Source organism: Xyrauchen texanus, chromosome 15 (assembly GCF_025860055.1).
Source record: "Xyrauchen texanus isolate HMW12.3.18 chromosome 15, RBS_HiC_50CHRs, whole genome shotgun sequence".
NCBI lineage: Eukaryota > Metazoa > Chordata > Actinopteri > Cypriniformes > Catostomidae > Xyrauchen > Xyrauchen texanus.
Genome location: NC_068290.1, coordinates 16,173,263 through 16,194,754, shown reverse-complemented (window position 1 = coordinate 16,194,754; position 21,492 = coordinate 16,173,263). Strand labels below are relative to the sequence as shown.

At 41.2% G+C, this 21,492-nt stretch overlaps 1 pseudogene; it reads right to left on the bottom strand.

The window, feature by feature from the left end:
* LOC127656169 (protein MMS22-like) overlaps positions 1 to 15,578 on the bottom strand; it is a 38,890-nt pseudogene extending 23,312 nt beyond the window's left edge.
* Between the last annotated feature and the right edge of the window lie 5,914 nt (positions 15,579 to 21,492).

The following is a 21,492-nucleotide window of genomic DNA, read 5'->3' as shown; positions in this document are numbered from 1 at the left end:
TGTTTTGTATAGTAATAGCATCATAATAACTATATTGACAAGTTTATTAATAACAATAATAATAATAATAATAATAATGTGTTACTGTAATGCCAAAAAGAAGATTAATTTCAATTAAAAGAGTGGTTGTAATACCATTTCATGGCTCATATCATCCGTCAAAGTGAGGGACCTCTTCCCCAACCCTGCTTGGCTCAACTCCAGCTCTTCAGCTGCAGAAGGTGTGCTGGTACAGCCCTTATTCACCAAATATACATACACACTGAATATCTTACAGACTTTCGGCTTCCCTGGAGTGGTTTGTAAGGGTGAAAAGCAGTTTTTGCCTTTCTTTTGGTAAAGAAGCCAGGAAATGACCTGCATGTTTAGGAGGTTAACAGTAAGTGTATAAATCAACATTATGAAATACAACTCTCCATCAAATAAGTCAAACATATGATCACAAATAAGTTAAATGACACCTGGTCATCTCCTCCTGCACAGTTTGTTTTGTTGTTTGTGCTTGCTGTCGACTCTGGTGCTCATGCAATGGATTCTGCTGTGCTGGGGTGTGATGCTGCTGAATGTTTTGTGTTAGCACGTTTATGAGGCCTTGTGCAGCAGCAATAACACTGGCCTCCAACTCCTAAAGAAGAAGAAAGAAGACATCAAAGGACTGGACACTTAACATTAGCTACCATTTACCCATCGTCCCCATTTAGTTAGTTAGTTCATTCTTTATTTCAGACGCATGGGTCCATATAAACGCTCTGGCTCATCTGCCAGTGGCAGGTAAACTGAGAAAAGCAGTAATATGTATTACATGTTCCAGTCGACGTCTAAAAAACAGCATAACTGCCGTTAAAAGTTAACCAAACCGGCCAGGTTGCACGTGAATAAACATGTAAATGGCAGGGGAAAAACAGACTTACTTGTGGTTTGGAAGTTCCAGGTAAACTAGACATTTTTTTTATTTTTATTTTTTATAACGCCACCATACAAGAGCCTTCAGAGCAGACGGCGCGGGTTCCAGAAAAGTGACGCAGGCCTACTTCTTCAGTATGCCTATATGCAAATTATATGCAAACTATGCTCTACTTACCCCTCCCTCAGACTCCTCCCACTCTCCACGCCAAAACAGTGACAGAAAGTTGAAACTGAAAATCAGTGACACTGAAAAAAACTGACATTGTAAAAAAACCTGTCACTGAAAAAGAGTGACATGATGAAAAAATCTTAAGATTGTCATCGAAAAATACAAATAAATCCCAATAAAATAAAATAATATTTGTAAGATTTTAATTTTTTAATTTTTTCAGTGCCAATACTTGTTTCAATGCCAACACAACTGTTTACAATACAAATGTTTCAATGCCAATGTTTCCTTTTTCAGTTCTGCTTTTGTTTTCAATACCAATTTTAATTTTTGATGCCAAATTTTAAAGTCACTGTTCTGGCTCCATAAGGGACGAGCATGTGAAGAATCAGTGGCTAGAGTTTATATTTACAACTATACCACACAAGTATAGCCCGAACCTTGTGCTGTGTTCGCGTCATTTTAATGACGATTGCTTTACGAACATGAATGCTTTCAAGTGTGGATTCGCGAGCCGGTTGATACTGAAGGAAGGTTCAGTACCAAGTTTATTTGGATCAGCTTCCTCCTCCGAATCACAACCTGTAAGTTTTATTAATAATTGTTGCTTTTATGTGTTTTTTAGCATGCTTAATAAGTATTTGTGTGTGTTGTGTAAGTTACGCTCAGCGCAGCTTCTAGGTCTCCAATGTCAATTTTTTTGAAATATGTAAAATGTTTGTCGATGTTATTGGAGTTGTCATAAAGAATAGAGCAATAATTTGTAGTAATGCAGTGCTTTATCAATATGTTTATGCGTTGGGCTAACTCAAACAATAACTGATTGGGTGTTTACTGTTTACCACCGAACTTTGGGCTATGATCGCTAACATAAATCAGCTCAAATTCCTTCTCTGATTTTGATTTTTTTATTACAAAGCGGTGATGGGCGTTCCGTTTCCGGCAATCTCTGCACAGAGTATACCAATCACAACTGACTGGGTCATCTGACCAATCACCGCAGATTAGCGTCACGCAAAGGAGGGGTTTGGAAAAATGAGTCGTTGAACGAATAATTTGGGAGTCGGTGAGCAAATCAGGTAAACATAAATGCATATTATAAGACAACAAAAGTGTTTTTTTTGTCATTGCATGCATGTAGAACTGTTGTTGGGGACTTATTTTAAATGCCATAATAGGTGCCCTTTAAACAAGTGGACTTTACCGCTACAATATATTGCAACTGTTCTCTCACAACATTGCATAAAAATCTTTAGATTTATGTTTTTTTTATATTCTTTGTGTAATTTCATACAAGTTCCTAAAGTTAAATTAATGAAGAAGCCGGAAGGTAAATAAGCAGAAACTCTGCATTTCTCAGTTCAGTCAGGGACACTTCTATGAGGTGGACACGTATCCCACTGATTCAGTTCTTCTCCTGGACTCACTAGTGGTGCATCTCAATCAGCTCCCCATTTCAGAAGTCAGAGCATTGATCAGTCAGTTGGCCATTTCTAGATCTGTCTCAATCGCAAAATCGTTACAGTGCATTGAACCATTCGCTCCCTACAAAATTCCAAAAATGCACCGTTACAAACCATGGAGCATTGTTGCTCACTATGTTTCCGTACCGGAAATGTCGTCATGTCTTTTGAAGTCTTTCAAGTCATAAGACGACAAGTACAAGTGTAAATCTATGAAGTCAAAGCCTTATTTTGTTTTTAAAATAGATGTTGTCTGTTATGCCTTTCATACATAATAACGTCATTGCAAGGGAAATAATCTTTTAAATGGTTTTTAGATGCTTTTTCTGTGTTAAAAATACACTTCACGACTACAATACAAAAATGATAAAATGTATAATAACACAGTAAGATTTAATATATACAACAAAAATGCATAGTGTCATTTATACAGCTATTTTGCTGAATAACACTAGCTGCATTTAAATGCGGTAGCTCGTTATCGTGTCACAGGTGACCGAGTCATAAGTCAGAGTTCAGTGGATCAGTACCCTTGCCAGTGCCCAAATTCGTGTTCATGATATACTGATTCACAACATAGGGAGCTGTGGAGCCGAGACACAGGGTGGGTCTCTCTTGCATGTTTGCCACAGTCTCAGTCACTATCCAATTATGATGTAGCATATCATGAGGCGATACCTAACCCACCTCGGCAATCAACATCTACAAAAAAAATTTCCTTGTGGCCTCAAGACTGATCAATATTTAATTCATTTCAGCACATTTTCATGAACCACCACACAAATGCGGCAATACCTTTAAAAAGCAGTAAAAAGTGTTGGGACCCATCAACACATTTCAAAGACACTCTCACTCGATCCAGAGTACTCGACTCAGTGTTAACCTCCTCGCACAGTAAAGCTCCAGAAACCATGTCTTCCTGGAAATCTCCATGCCTGTGAGCAGTGTGTGCAAGTTTGTATGTGTGTGGATGTTGTTTGATCCTCCAGGCACCAGAGTGAAATGCCTTTAAAGACCATGTTAAATGTCAAAAACACTCAGGCACACGGTGGTAGCTGCGCTGTCATGTGCGGCTCAATTTGCTGCAGCACAGGAGGAGAAATCAATATTGACCCCCTCCGCTCCCCCTCTTTCTAGTGTTGAGTGTTTGGCCCCAAACAGAACCCTGCAGGTTCCTTAAGAAACATACTGCACTAAAGCAGGCCTTAGAGCATTCATCTAATGTTTGGGTAAAAACACATAACGGAAGGCAACGGGGAGAGGGGCCACATTGCCGTTATTGATAGAGGCCGCGAAGACAATGTGGTATAAGCTTTCATAGACTGACCTAATGAAGTCTTGGCTTCAGACGGACTGCCTACAGTCTTTTTACTACCGTCCGATGCATATTGCATGCACTATCTTTATCTAGTAAGCACTAATCTAATTGGCTGATTTGACACAGCTTCCATTTGCCAGGAGATAAAGTCCTGTTTACAAGGTACTGGGTTGATACAATGAGGACTTTTCAGGATGCAAAAATCACTGCATTTGCCAGTTTGTTAAGTTAGTGTCATCAAATCTTTAAGATATTCAGTTTTGTTTGAGACACAAGCAAGTAATCTAGATATCCACAAGCAGAACTGTATATTCGGCCTTGTATTTTAAATTACTTCTGTGATATAGTCTGCACTCATATTCTGTACTGTTCTGTACATAAAGCTGCACTATGCAAGTTTTTTTTTGTTACAAATTATCAAATTACCATTATTGATTGAGTACACACATACACAATCATTGTTCAAAACAATGTTCTTACCTTACCCCAATTCACTAAGCGCCTATGAAATGATTTGTATTTTGAGCTGTCTGATTCGATTTGGCACGAAAACGTTGGCTTATGACGTACATTCTTTCTTCATTACGTCATGTCCGTGAACATAGTAAAGGAGAGTCGGCTGTCTGGTTTTCATGTAAAAAGTAGATGGAGGTAATGCACTGTTTTAGTTTGCGGGTAGCCATTAAAAAGAAGAAACAAACTACAGTTTAGTTCAGTCACACACACTGTTCCAGACAGCATCACAACAATCTGGATGGATGTTTATGTTATCTGTTTGGCAAAGTTGTTTACCTGCTTTAATGCTAGGATATGCTGTCTGGTAGGGTTTTAGAAGCTAATATTGCTTGTCTTGTATGAATCAAACATTACTAACGTTACTAAATTTGACTTCTTGTAACTGTTATATAGCTTTTTGTGATATTTAAGTACATTTTATCCCCATCATTATTAAATCCTCATTTTATGTTTTTAGATAGGCCTACTGTGTTATTGTGTGCATTTATAGACATACTATTGTAGTATTTCAGTTCACTTGCATCATCAACTGAGGCTGTAAAATATATAATTTTACTATATATTTATATATAATATAAAAATAATAAAAGTCTTCCATTGAACTCGTATCAGCCATATCACGAGTATCATCTCTTAAATTGATAAGTGTAGTACAATACAAAAATTAGTAATAGATAAAACACTTGAAGATTTGTTTCCTCAAAGAACTATTACATTATTATTAGAATCAATATTATTATTTTTAAAGAGGTTGCTCAGCATGTCAGTCAGACAGCTCTTCCTGTCAAAGTTGTTGGTTCTTGACCAAAATAAGCCATCTTATGGACAGACATATTGCCGCAAAATTTCTGGCTACACAAGACTACACCCTAGGTAAAGAAGAAGCCAAAGATGAATGGAAGGTTCCCAAAGATATTGTTTGCATTTTTTGTTCACCTGTCTGTCTGGTTGTTTGTTTATCCCGGACAGCTTTTTACCCCTGCCATGAGCAGATGCTGCTCATTCCCAGAGTACGAGCTTGAGCGCACTCCTTGCCGATCTCATTAATGCACCATGCCTCCCACCGAGGACACTCCTAGCCGGAGTGCCATCAGCACAGCCCACACCTCCCTGTGTGGCATGTGTTTGTGTGTGTTGTCATAGGGGTGGTCCCAAAGCCAGCCAAGTAAGCCCCCACCACGTCATTGCTGGAAGCCCGATTGCTTGTGTTAAGGTGAATTAACCACTATTCTTGTTAGCTTATTAGCATTTGTGCATGACACGTAGCTGAGCATAGTCCAGATTTTTTCCCATTTTTTAGCCTCTTGCTGGCATCCCACCACAGCCAAACCAGACTGACAATAGATCATCTGAGATCAGTATGCAATGGTAACTAGATAAAATTAGTATCTTTCCAACTTTTAAAAAAAGGCACAATTGAGAGAAACTATAAACATTAGCAAAATTAATCTTCAGAACACTTGCACCCTTCTCAGCTGCCCTTGATATGTCTCCAGGGGGCAATGCCAGCATTTTCCTGGCTCAGGTGAAGGGCCAAGATACACAGGAATATATGGAAGGAGTTGGCTGAGTGGTAAAGCAGCATGTGAATTCTGGAGCTGACTGATGCTGGGCTACAGCAGCTTTTAGCCTGTTGCAACAGAGAGAGGAGGATAGAGATAATCCTCCTATGGGATTCAGAAATGAGCCCTACCATTGGTCCTCCTGGTCATTTTTGACCAGAAAGAACAAAGATGATTTTGATGATAATAATGATGCCATTTATTCTTCCCTGAAGTAATAACAATAAAATTATGCACTTCTGAGATTTTATGAAATTTTTATAATTTTATTCTAAATTTTACCATTAATTTGCATATACAAATAAGCACATTTATGAAACATTTTTACAGTAAAAACCTACACTTCTATAGGTTGAAACATGAGGAAAATATGAGAATGTGACATTTTGGAGGGAGATTGCTGCCGTCTGGTGAACAAAATATAAAAACAATTACTTTAAAATCCTGTAGTGACAATAATAGCTAATAGATGGCTGATAGATGCGATTCGCCATGGTGCTGCTACAGAATAAGCTGTGAGCAAGGTTCGCAGAGGCACCGTTTACAACTTAAGTCCCTTTCACACCGTGTCTGTGTCACTGGTGGGCGTTCCTACTGCTGCCGCCACTCTAACGTTATTGGTGGACTGCACAACTGGCCATAGTAGCGTTTGAAATGCTGTTTACAGATGATACTGCAGATAAAACATACAATATCATAATCATTTGACAAGGAATCATTTCTTTTGCCTCTAAAAATGCACATTCTGCAGGGGAGTGTTTTATATAACCTGCAGCAGTGCTTAATGCATCATATCATTAAACAAGACAAGCTTTATATCAATATATGAATCAAACTAAGCTACTCTGTCTTCACTATCATAGGTAGTCGCTCGCAAATGTCGTTCGTAATTTGCATAGTTGAAATTTTCTCAACTTGTCGCTCCCCACGGCGATCTTTGTTGCCAACGGTCACGACAGCTCCTGTCGCTGGAAGTCACTTTGCTCTCATTGAAAATGAATGGAATGGTGTTGCTGTGGTGTGAATGGGGCTTTAGAGCTGTGGGAAAATGTCTTTGTTTCCATAACAGAAAGATTTAGTGTTTTTTCTGGAAGGTGAGGCATCTGCATCTAAGTGTAAACTTTCCCACAGTACTTTCATACATTGGGGTCACTCAGACTTTGTCATTTGATCTTCGTTTTCTGTGTATGTGTGCATGAGTGTGTGTTCTACATTCTCCCTTCTGGCAGTGTTAGTCTCACCAACTTATTTCCCATTAATTTTAACCGCAAAGACAAAAGATGTCTTTGTTTTTTTTACGACCACTGAAGACTTTTCTAATCATGCCCACGTTTTTTTTGGTCTGTTCAGATGGCAACTGGTGAAAAAGTCACCAAGTCTTGTACGACTCAGATAAAGGAACCCATTTTTATTAAATCAGCAAAAGTGATTTAAAAAAGTGATGACCGAAGAGCATAGGAGGGTTAAATGTGGTCTAGACTAAGCACTGATGCCAAGTCTTCATCAAATACTATTCAAAGTCAAATAGAAACCCTAGAAAAAAAATATCTGATTTAGCACTAATAAAACAATGTACTGACTCCAACAACTGAAGCAGGAATAAAATATAAATATGTTCTTTAAATAATGACATACTAGATTTTTGCTGTAATATTCCCAGAGTATTGTGACAGCACAGACATTCGGGCCCCATATCAAGCTGAGACTGATGCAGCATTGAAATACCATTCGAATCTGCTCTTCCTGTGCGGCTTTCTGAAACATAATCATAATGATATTTGCATTTTAAAAGACATGTAGTTCACACACTGCAAACAGGTATCTACCAAAGCCATTATGATACACCGATCAGCCATGACATTAAAACCACCTTCCTAATATTGTGTAGGTCCCCCTCATGTCGCCAAAACAGTGCCAACTGCCAACCTCTCTCATCAACAAGACGTTTCCATCTGCAGAACTGCCCCTCACTGATGTTTTTTGGCATCATTCGGAGTAAATTATATAGACTGTTGTGTGCATGAAAATCCCAGGAGATCAGCAGTTACAGAAATACTCAAACTAGCCCATGTGGCACTAGGACTGGGCGATATGACAAAAAATATTATCACAATATTATTTTCATATCATTCGATATCGATATTTATCACGACATTCAATCACATTTGCAAATTGTTTTGAATTTCCAAAAAAAGAAGAGAAAACAAATCCTAAACAGTCTAAATAGTCTTTACAAAACTGCGTTGGGGCCCAGACACCACCAATGCAGTGGTGTCTGAGGGATCTTCTATGAAAATATTTTATAGAGTTTATCAATTGAGTGCAGTTGGATATGAATGATGATCTGTTCATTTTGAATCATAATGAAGGTGTATATATATATATATATATATATATATATATATATATATATATATATATATTGTATTTTGTTTTACATTAAAATTATTTTCATATTTATTTACGTACAGATATCCAAGTATGGGGGTATAGAAGCCCTTGTGACTTAGGAATGATACTGTATGGGTGTTCAGGGGTACCTCCAGAGAGAAACTTTTGAAAATGTAAAAGTCTGAATGGACCATTTTTCTATTTTCATTAAAGTGAGAAAGACTAGGCTACAAACTTGTAATTGTTTTGTCTTTCATCCTTGTCAGAGATGATGCAATCTGAATCATTTCACAAAATTAGAACAGAAATCTATTTGTTTATTATTAAAGGCTTGGAACATGCTGATTAATAAAACTAAATTTAGAAAGAAAAAACTTTATGGTCTAATGGTGCTCTGGAAACATGCACCTCACGTTTACTCACATGTGGGGAAAAGAGGAAGCAGGTGTGGACCGGGACAGGGCATCAGTGAAACGTGTTTCAGTGCTAGAGAAAAATATTCAAGAACACAGCGCAGAAAGATCAGATATGATGTAACCGGCACTGTTGTTTTGTCACGCTGCTCACTAGAGACGATGAGAGGGCGTAATCGTCGTCATGATGTCTTGCAGTCAAGATGGAATCAATCTTGTGTCCGGATCCGGAACATGGTGACCTGCATAGCGGGGGCAATATCAACTTCATAGAGTCTGAGGCTGCGTTTCCACTGACGCATAAGAAATCTGCACAAAGCCACTCCCAATTCTAGGGAAGCGCTTGTCCTATGCTGCTGTCAATTTTACAATCCACCTCGCGAGCTTGACGCTCGGCTTCCATAGGAAGGAATTGAAAGCGTTCGCTCACATTCGCTCAGCACGCACCAGTGGAAACATACAATAAGAAAACCAAACTGCTAGTGTTTTTAGCAACACGCATGTCTAGATGTAGAACACAGGCTAAATATCGAAAATTACTCGATATCATGGAGTATTTTTATTACGATAAATATTGATATCAGTTTATCGCCCAGCCCTATGTGGCACCAGCAAACATGGCACAGTCCAAATCACTGAGATCACATTTTTTTTCTCCATTCTGATGGTTGATGTGAACATTAACTGAAGCTCCTGACCTGTATCTGCATGATTTTATACATTACACTGCTGCAACATAATTGGCTGATTAGATAATCGCATGGATGATTGTTGGTGCCAGATGGGCTGGTTTGAGTATTTCTGTAACTGATGATCTCTTTGTGGAATTTTCACACACAACAGTCTCTAGAGTTTACTCAGAATGATGCCAAAAACAAAAAACATCCAGTGAGGGGCAGTTCTGCAGATGGAAACGCCTTGTTGGTGAGAGAGGTCAACAGAGAATGGCCAGACTGGTTCCAACCTACAAAGTCTACGGTAACTCAGATAACCATTCTGTACAATTGTGGAGAGAAGAATATGATCTCAGAATGCTATTCTTAGATGCGGGTTGGGGATGTTTTGTCGGCTCAAGGGAGACCTACACAATATTTGTCAGGCGGTTTTAATGTTGTAACTGATTGGTGTACAAATACAACACTCAACAAGACAAACAACCACATTAACCAAATAACTACCAATCAATATTATTTTAAACCTAGCCATTACCAAACATTACCTTTGGATTACAACTAGACTTCAGCAGCCCAAGATGGCGGCGCGGTAGCACGCAGCGGCCACTCCGGATCCACAATGGTGCTATTTTTGTTAAAAAAGCCCGACTTTTGCAACACATGGACATCGGAGCAACCAGTGTTCGTGTCTACCATCGCCAGACACTACTTAAATATAAGACTCATGCAAAACCAAGCTGCATGATGACCCTGCAGGAGGCGCTACGCGTACTCGGCTTGCTGCAGAGACCAGGCCTCCAGCCCTCGGCGTCGCCTGATGCCGGTGGCCGGGGAGAGGACGTCGAAGCGGTGTGCGAAAGCGGAAGCGCGGAAAGAGGGCGGGGTCCATGCTAGGCTAAAACAAACCCTAGCCGGCCGCTCTCCCGCCTATCCTGCTCTCAAATGTTTGCTCCCTGGACAATAAACTGGACTATATCCGACTCCAGCAGGCTACGCAGCGTGAGTTTAGAGACTGCTGCGTCTTTGTTTTCACGGAGACGTGGCTCAGCGACAGAGTTCCGGATGCCGCTATTCAGCTAGACGGGCTCGCCTCGCTTCGTGCCGACAGAAATACAGCTCTCTGCGGTAAGACTCGCGGTGGTGGCTTGTGTGTTTACATCAACACGAATGGTGCAAGAACTCTATGCTAGTCTCTAGTTACTGTTCATCGCTGTTGGAGCTTGTGACTGTTAGATGCAGACCTTTTATCTACCACGGGAATTCACCACTGTTTGCATAACCGAGTTTACATTCCCCAGCGCTAACGCTAAGGAAGCGCTCTGTGAACTGTATGGGGCTATGAGCTGAACTGCAGAACGCTCACCCCGACGGACTGTTTATTGTCGCCGGAGATTTCAACCATGCAAATCTCAAGACAGTGCTCCCTAAATTCCATCAGTATGTGGACTTTGCAACGAGAGGGGCTAACGCGCTTGATCTTGTTTACACAAACATCCCAGGTGCGTACCGGGCGGAGCCCCGCCCCCACCTCGGCTACTCAGACCACATCTCTGTTATGTTAATTCCAGCATACAGACCGCCAGTCAGACGCACAAAACCGCTTCAGAAGCAGGTGAAAACCTGGCCAGCAGGAGCCATCTCTGCTCTTCAGGACTGTTTTGAGTGTACTGACTGGCACATGTTCAGGGAGGCTGCAACATATGGCTGATTCTACCAACTTGGAGGAATACACAGCATCAGTGACCAGCTACATCAGCAAGTGCATTGATGATGTCACTTTCAAAGACCATCACCACACGCCCAACCAGAAGCCGTGGATGACTGCGGAGGTGCGACGCTGCTGAGGTCCCGAGACTCCGCCTTCAGAGCAGGCGATAAGGCAGCCCTAAGAACAGCTAGGGCCAAACTGTCACGGGCAATCAGAGAGGCAAAGCGCCGACACGCCCAGAGAATCCACAGTCACTTCCAGGACAGCGGTGACACGCGGCGCATGTGGCAGGGCATCCAGGCCATCACCAACTACAGGACAACATCAGTTGCCTGTGACAAAGATGCCTCCCTTCCAGATGCGCTGAATGACTTCTACGCCGGTTTGAAGTGCAGAACGACGTGATGGCGAGGAAGTCCACCCCTCCTCCCAACGCACCAGGTGCTCTGTCTTACCACGGCAGATGTGAGGAAAACTCTACGTAGAGTCAACCCACGGAAGGCTGCTGGACCAGACAACATTCCTGGCAGAGTGCTCAGAGGATGTGCAGACCAGCTAGCAGATGTTCTTACCGACATCTTCAACATCTCTCTGAGCAGCCCGTTGTTCCAACGTGCTTCAAGGCCACCACCATCATCCCCATGCCAAAGAAGTCTTCAGTGTCCTGCCTCAACGACTACCGCCCCGTCGCGACTTACACCCATCATCATGAAGTGCTTCGAGAGGCTCGCCATGAGGCAGATTAAGACCCAGCTGCCCCCTCACTAGACCCACTGCAGTTTGGCGTATCGTTCAAACCGCTCAACGGATCGATGCCATCACCACAACCCTCCATCTGGCCCTCACCCACCTAGACAATAAGGACTCATACGCTCGAATGCTGTTCATAGATTTCAGCTCAGCATTCAACACAATCATTCCCCAGCACCTGATTGGAAAGCTGAACCTGCTGGGCCTGGACACCTCCCTCTGCAACTGGATCCTGGACTTCCTGACTGGGAGACCTCAGTCAGTCCGGATCGGGAACAGCATCTCCACCACCACCACACTGAGCACTGGGGCCCCCAGGGCTGTGTGCTCAGTCCACTGCTGTTCACTCTGCTGACTCACGACTGTGCAGCAATGCACAGCTCGAATCACATCATCAAGTTCGCCGATGACACGACCGTGGTGGGTCTCATCAGCAAGAACAACGAGTCAGCATACAGAGAGGAGGTGCAGCTGCTGACGGACTGGTGTAGAGCCAACAACCTGTCCCTGAATGTCGACAAAACAAAAGAGATGGTTGTTGACTTTAGGAGAGCACAAGGTGAACACACTCGCTGAACATCGACGGCTCCTCTGTGGAGATCGCCAAGAGCACCAAATTCCTTGGTGTTCACCTGGCGGAGAACCTCACCTGGTCCCTCAACACCAGCTCTATCACCAAGAAAGCCCAGCAGCGTCTCTACTTTCTTCGAAGGCTGAGGAAAGCACATCTCCCAACCCCCATCCTCACTACATTCTATAGAGGGACTATTGAGAGCATCCTGAGCAGCTGCATCACTGCCTGGTTTGGGACTTGCACCGCTTCGACCGCAAAGCCCTGCAGAGGATAGTGAGGACAGCTGAGAAGATCATTGGGGTCTCTTCCCTCCATCAAAGACATTTACAAAAAACACTGTATCCAAGAAGCAACCAGCATTGTGGATCGACCCCACACATCCCTCACACAAACTCTTTACCCTCCTCCCGCCTGGCAAGAGGTACCGAAGCATTCGGGCCCTCACGGCCAGACTGTGTAACAGCTTCTTCCCCAAGCCATCAGACTTCTCAATACTCAGAGACTGGTTTGACACACACGTGTCCTGAGTTGCACTTTAATAACTGTCACTTTATAACTGTCTGCTACCTCAATAACTGCTATGTGCATAGAACATTATCTCATAGTATGTTATGTTTACATTTTTAGAAACTGTCATCTTTTTGCACTACTGAGTACTGGTCGGCGCTGCACTGTCTATTGTCCTGTTCATTGTCAGTAATTTGTTGTACTGTCCTGTACTTTTTGCACATGTTTGCACGTGCACTTTATATAGGTATATATAGGTAGTTTATATAGGTATTTTATTTCGTTGTGTAGTCTCATGTGGTCCTATGTTGGTCCTTTGTTGTTTTTATGTAGCACCATGGTCCTGGAGGAACGTTGTCTCGTTTTGCTGTGTACTGTACTAACTGTATATGGTTGAAACGACAATAAAAACCACTTGACTTGACTTGACAATTACAGATCCCCAATTTTCCTCAACTTGTTTCTGAAAGAATAACAAACTGACAACTTCAGCCTTTTATCTTATCAGTAATGTTTATCTTTAGAATTAATGATATTTCTAAAGCTAAAATTGCATGCAACATGCTAAAACTCATGTGATAGCCTACTAGCCAGTGTCAATCTACCTTATGTTGAACAATTCCATTCCGATTGTGCATTCCAAGCTTGGCCAGGTGTGCGAGCAGCCACCAGGTGAACCCCTCAGGGTCTTTACAGTGCATAGGGAGCCCAGGCTTACGGTATCCAGAAGGAACACCCTTAAGAACAATCTGGAGTAGGTTACTCACATAATTCCAAAAAGACTGAAGGAAATGATTACAAAATGTACAGTACATCCCTCTCTACGGCCCTGTTTACATTTGGTAGTAACATCCATCTTGATCTGATAACAAGTGGACAGCACTGATTACAGGTAAACATGGCCAAAATGTTTTATGATCCAATAACTAAAAAATTATTCAAAGGTATAATGTAAACACATCCTAATGCGTCTCAGACAACTGTGAAAGCCCATCTACTCACCTAACATGCAATCATTGTGCCAAACTGAAGATTTAAAAATTTACCAGCAAGTTGCATATCTTCACATTTTCTGTATGCCTGGCATCACCGCGCAGTAGAGGTCTGCACAGGCTTTAAACTGAAGCCTGAACCCGGCCCGTACCCACGATCATTTAACCCGACCCGACCCGACAATTACATTTACATATTAAGCCCGAACCCGACCCGAACCCGAGGTCCATTCTGTTTCTCACAGCAAATACCATTTTTGCAATATGCTATGTTGTATTTAATGATTGCTTGACATTAAACAAATAAACATTAAACAAATAGGCTACATGTAGGCGCAGCGGCCCCTATCAGCAGGCAGCACAGCAGTAAGAGAAAAAAACTTACCAATTACGTAACTTTGCTGTGGTCGAACAGGTGTAACACTCACAAATTTCTCTGGAACTCAAACTTTAAACTTTAAAAAGTTCACGCACTGTTGCAAAACTATTTACACAAACATCCTTCTCAGTGTGAGTTATGAAGGAAGAGAACAGCATCGACAGTTGATGGTTTCAGCGCCGTCCTCCTCAGATTGAAAGTTAGTCCAGCTGCACTGAAGTTCCTCTCGCTGCTGCTGCTACTTGCAGGGATGCTGAGGATACTACGGGCCAGTTTTGACAGTAAGGGGAAACACCGCTGTTGTTTTTCCACCAACCCAAGAGATCCCGCTCTTCTTCCATGTCGTGGTTGCGGCTGGAGTATTGCGTAACTTCATCTGCGGTTTCACCGAGGGGCACGTTCACCCACTAAACAAACTCTGCAACTGTCTTGCTTCTTTTAGTGACCGGTTCAGCCACGCGTTCAGCTGGCTCGTTGCCTGTGGTAAAGCTGGCTATCCGAAGCCTGGCTTCTTGCTGGATATCCTCTCTGTCAGGGAGAGACAGCATGCGGAGCTGACAGAACTTTGGCCAAAGGAATATGGCAAGCTTATGTAGTGTCTGGATTTTGATTTTACGGTTCAGCCATTCAAGATGCCGCTCACGAATGATGGCCTGATGAGGACTGTCAGATGCCACAGGTCTGCAGTGGCGCTTAAGCCTCTTGTGCCACAAAACAACCAGGTTAAGTGTGGGGTACTGGTCACCCTCTAGTTCCCTCTGAGCCTCGTAAAATGGGCGAAGAAATTCCTGCAGGAACTCCAAGACGATTTCGTCGATTTTACGGCTTTCCCCTCGGCTTTCAAGTTTTTCTCAAAGCTCTGCGTACACCTGCTTAATTGAATCCAAGGTAAGGAACACTGTGCTAAACCTGGTGTCTGACATTTGCCTGACAGTTGTTGATAACTGACTTATTATACCCGTTTGCTTGACATATTGCACAAGTGCCTTTGCTGCCAGTAAAGTCTGTGTGACCTCCGGTGCGCTGTCTCGTAGTTCGGCAGAATCAAGCGCTTGTTTGAGAACTGTGTTATAAACATGGTCCTGACAATCCAGTCGATGATATGGCGCGAGTGCAGCAATCATGTTTGATCCCTGGTCAGTGACCCAGACGACTTTGTTCATAACACAAGCATCAAATCCTAGTAGAGATACGAGCAGTCTCTGTAATTCTCTCCGTATGTTGTCACCAGTTTTCGCTTCTTCAGGAGGGAACATCGCTGTTGTAAGGACTCTGCTTCGAAGCAAAAAATCAGGTGTGATGTAGTGGCAAGTTATAGTTAAGAAACTGATCTTGCGATTGTCGCCAGTCCACATGTCAGTGGTCATCCCAACACTAATATCAGACGTGATCTCCGATATTTCTTTGACCAGCTTCTGTCTTTTGGAGGCCACGGTTTCCTTGCATCTCCGAGAGATGGTTGTGGGATCAGGTAACACACTGTCCACTGAGACACGGCCATATGTAGCCCCCACATTTATTAGGTCTTGCGCTTAGGTTAATAAAACCTCGCCCAGCAACCGTATGAAACGATCTAATATCCCGACAGCAAAACTCCACACATTTTTCTGTTATATTAGATTTTACAGAAGCTGGTACTGACTTGGCTGTTGGAGATAGATGGTCCGAAAGAGATGACTGTCTGTTGTTACTAGCGGCTAGGCCTGCTGTTGGATCGAGTGCATCCACGGTCAGTGTGTCGCTGTAAAGAAGATGTACCTGTCTTTTTGCTGTCATACGCCAAGACAGCTTTGCAAGCTCTACACTGCACGTAACCACTGGGCTCTTTACTGGTTGAAACAACAAGATCATAATGCTTCCAGATTGCAGCTTTTCCTGCATCATTTGGAACTGTCATAAGTTTTCCCTCAGTAATTTTTTGCTTTATCAGACTCATGGTTTGCTTGTTGTCGCCTGCTGTCTGTCTGTATTGTGACTGAAATAGCGCGTGAGAGCGGTAGCACATGCGCAAAACAGTTTTGTGATATAATGATGTTATAAAATAAAACAAATAATTTAAAATATATATATTTATATATATATCATCATATTTGAGAGAGAGAGCCTGCGTGTCTGACTGTGTGTATGCACACATATTGCACATCTCATGACGTATGTACTTTCTCTCTCGCGCGTGCCGGTCACCACAACACAGCAAGCAGGCAAAGCACACAGCACGCAAACTATATATAGCCTATTTAGTTTTTCTTAGTTAAACCCGAACCCGACCCGAACCCGAGGCTGTTCATTAAACATTAACCCGAACCCGACCCGAAACCCGCACATTTTTCGGGACCCGTCGGGCTCGGGTCGGGTAGCAGACCTCTACCGCGCAGTGACACAACTCATGTGAAGAATGGGAATCCAGGGTTTAGTTAATATAGATTTCTTGACTTTTGATGCTCTTACACTTATGCAATTTGCTTTTTAGGAGCAACACTGTGCTGACTTTTTTTCTTGCTTTATCAACTTTAACACAAGTGGTTACAGAATACACATGTTAATACCAGGTGTAAACATTACTTACTATAACAAGGTTGTTATACCTTGCCCTGATACTGACCTGTAAAAGCTCTCTGGACACTGGCTGGCAGATCTTTGAGATCTAAAAGTGTCAAGAAACAGTTATGCATTCATTTAAACCTTATAAATATAAGTAATTTAAAGCTGAAGTTTGTAATTCTTTCTTTGTTAAAGGAATATTCTTGTTTCAATACAAGGTTGTTGGTATGCTCATTCAACAGCATAATATTGATTACCACAAAAATGTGTTAATGTGTTTAAATAAATAAATATATATATATATATATATATTTAAAGCAAAAATATGTGTTCCAGTAAATGTTAAATTTATTCACAGGTTAAAAATTATAGCCACAATACATAAACAAAATGCATGTTAACATGATTTTGTATGATAAAATAACTTACCTTTTCTGCATAAAGTTAGAGCCAATTGTACAACTTTGTTGCTATGACGACGTAATGTCAACAACCCTTAAAACAACTAAAAATGAGATATATAACTTTACAGCTCAAATAATACATAAGTTTTAACAGCAGAATTATTGTAAGGGCTTTTATAAAATGATAAGCTTCAAATTTCTGCCTTAAACTGTCAAAAAAAATGGCCCCATTCACTTCCATTGTAAGTGTCTCACTGTAACCTCAATTTCTGCTTTTTGTAAAGAAAAGGAGGGAAGAGTCTAATTTTTTTGGTAATCAACATTATACCACAAATGCTTGTATTTGAAATTAAAAACTTGTATTGAACCTGGAATATGCCTTGAAAATACTTTTTATTGTCTCAGACTAATATACACAGACTGCTATAAGCAAGCCATTATTAGCTTGATTTCCCCTAAAAAGTGTAACACTGTGGCTCTTTGGCACAATGAAAACATTGCTGAAAAAAACAGAGCATCGCAACCAGCCCAACACCTTAACATTGGCTCAACCACTGTCTATTTGCACGTTTCTGTTCTCTTGGGTGCAAAAATTAGACACTTCACCTTTAAATGAAAAGCTTGAATTATATTTGTGCAAGAACCTCCTCACTGAAATGCAGGAAATAGTGAGAATATGATGCATGATGCTGATGTTTTCAGATACTTGGGTATAATTGGAATTCAAGTTTTCCTGCCTGTTTCCTAATGCTTACCAAAATCATGCGAGCTGGACTGCACAAGCATCTCCAGTTTTGTCTGAGTGGAAAGATAGATTGTCAAATTAGCAGACCTCCTTTTTCAGCAGACAATATGGCAGTTCTTCAGAGACAACACACCTGCATTCCTACCTTAACAAGCCAATCAGACGTTTGGTAGATGCAACCACACCCATGAAAAGTCTAAAATATCCCTTGAATATTTTCAAAAATATTGAAAGTGTCCCCTTCAAAATCTGCAGGAGCTGGATCAAGCTTTAACAGCAGCCTAAAATATGGAGGTAAGAGGATATAGGTTTAATATACAGGTTCCCATAGAGCCATTATAGCACTATAATATCAACAACAACCTACAGCTCCAAGACAGCTGGAGTAAGTACCTCTTGAGAGCTCCTCTGCTTATGTAGCCATGTGATGAGAGTCTTCCTGCCTCTTCTCTGCCTGGTTCATATGCACAGCTGAAGCAGGGGTGCCGACTGGGAGCAGATTCACAGTATGATCAAGTGCAGGAGACAAAGGTGGGGTGAGGGACTGCGAGAACTCGCCCTCCATGTCAACAGCATGGGACAGACCACCAGGAACAGTGCTGGATAGAGACAATGCAATTAATGGAATTCCGATAAAACTGGTTTAACCACAAATTTGATTGCGTAATAAAGGAAACTGGGGCTAGTTGTTGTCAACTCTCTTACTCCTGTGGTTTGAAAGTCAATATTTTGTATAGGCACATACCTTAAAGTATTGGTTACATTTCCAACTTTATTGTCCAGAACAAAATATATAGCTCAACATATGTAGACCCAATAGTGGGGCATGTTGCAACACTATATGAGCCAAGTTGTCACAATGGAACCTGGAAATTGGTATAGGTTTAATAATATATGCCAATAAAGCCTTTTATTTGCATTTCAGCTAAATGTAAACATGTAAAAAATTATGTGTTTCAAAAATATGAAACATCACAATTAATGAAACAGCAAAATATATCAAATGTCTTTTGCCAAAAAATATTTTAATTTATACTTTTATAACATTTAAAACATATGACAACTTGCCCCGATCTGACACTAGTCCTAAGAACTGGTTTTATTGTGATGCACTTTTTTTTTTTTTAACAGCAGGCAAATCACACGTATATGTATTTGAAATATTTAATTTTACACCTGCTGAAATATAGCCCTTATGACAACTTCCCTGTCTCCCATGTATCTAATCTAAACACTGTTTAATATTAACTTAATAAAAAAACTAAAACAATACGATCACTCATGCCAACTAGAAACTTGAACTGGAGTATAATTAATTTTCAGCTTTAAAAAGCTTAATTGAAAGCTATCGACCGAGAGAAAAAAAAAAAAAAAAAGAGAGAACACCATCATTGGAACAATGTCAGTCATTTAGCCTAAAACTACCAGTATAATTAATGACTGTAGGAGCCATTTATTATTATTTTTGTATTGACTTGTATTTCTTTAGTTGTGTGCCCTCTGCAGGCTAGACGATGCCTTAGGTGTTGCTTGGTGAGTGGTGGCCTGATGGGAGCACACGGTCTTTAGATCTTCACCTTTGTTTGAGTGCTGGATATTTGCTTAATTTGTTGTTTGGCAAACATTGCATTTTTCTTTCAATTTAATTTGTTGCTTCAAGAAATTAATAAACGGCATAGCATGGAATTCAACGTAAACCTTGTGGACAATGGATTATAAACAAAGGAAGAGTTTAAATCACTCAGCAGACCTAAGGAGTGACCAAATGGACAATTTGTTTAAGGATGGTCATTACAATGACACTTCTCCAGTGTTTACAACTCCTGCTTCTGTGAATTCCCTCCTCCTATTTATCAATGATCTCCCGCGCTACGGCCATATCAACACTGCGCACGCGCATGAAAGTGTCAGTCATCGAACAGTGCACTTTAATTGGTCAGAAGTTCCAGGGGGTGTGGCAGGGAAAGAAATAGCGCGATCCTTTTACCCCAACACAAACACGACTGAAAAGGTGTGTACATGAGTGCGATCTGTCAGTGTTGAAAATAAAGAAACTGAAAGGTAATATGACAGCATGTTGAAATTAACTGTAAGAATCGCTCTTATTGCCTTACAAATCACCGTTCCATGCTAACCGTAAGAAAAAGGATAGGAGATGCAATTTTAAATCAGAATGTCGCATTATGAACTGTATAGCCTAAATACTGCTTTTGTTAAGTCCTTGGACTGCCGCACATTACTTCCGTCTAATTAAAGAACAGTATATCACTGTTTAAAAAAAATGGATCCAGGGTTATCCTGATTTACATATGCAGATCTATCTCCGCCGACTGCAGCTTTGGCAACCATGCATAGCCTACATTTAAAAACATATTTTCCTGTCCAAGCAAAATGCCCTCGATGCGAATGCAGACATGTCGGCATTATTATATTTTTATTTGACGCCTGATGTTATTTTCTGGTAATTCTAAAAATTCTAAAAATTCTGGTTATTTAAATGGTGATGTAAAGGAATGTCGGGGACAGTATTTCGCCTGCTGTCAAAAGTCTGTTGAGTAGCAAATATATAAAAACATACGCTTAAGGCCTTTAAAGAAACTTCTGTCGTCTTCTAGCCTCTATTTACCTCAATATTGTTGCATCTTGGATGTGTACAGCTGAGAGCGCGCACAGACAGAAGGTAAGAAAGATAGAATCTGCACGACTTTAACTATTGTTTTCATTGACTGAGAGGGAGAGATTTCATGAGCACTAAAATTAATTCAACCCCCTGGATGTTATTTTGTGATGCGTCTTAAAAAGTATCGGACATGGAAACGAATGACATTTATTATTCTTATATTTTTGTAACATTTACCGACAAACATGGCATGCACGTTCAGAGTACAAATGTTTGAAAACTATCAATAGCCCAGGGAGACTGTCTTTCAAAATCTAGGGAGGTGACTGCCTACCTAGGCGGCATTTTTGTGCCTCGGAGCCGAGTTGAAGATGCTCAGGGGTTGTTCAGACCGAACATGTTCTTGCTCTAAAAAAGAAAGACGTGGTTCAAAAAGATCAGAATGCAGGTTACTCGAGATGCGTTTTTAAAAGCTTAAGTTCTTTTTTACCTAACACATTGGTTAAAAAAGCTGCGCTCCTGCTTTAAACATAAATTGATAAATAGTGCAGGTGGACACAAAACCGTGTTCAGTGTAAAAAGTCGCTGGCGGTACATGTCCACTGGCGAAGGTGAGCGCGCGTTTTCAGTTCATTCCTATGGAAGTCAAGCGCCATGCTCTAGAGGTGGATTGTGGGATTGACAGCGGCACAGAGCAAATGTTGAGGGTTGGCCAATGACTGTGAGCTGAAAGCAGTGATGCCTCTCATAAGTGCTTCAACATTTGAGGATAATGCTGAAGTTTCTACTGGATTCCGTGCTTTAATCACAAATGGACTTCTAATGATGATTGCACGCATACATTGTGACAATACTGTGGC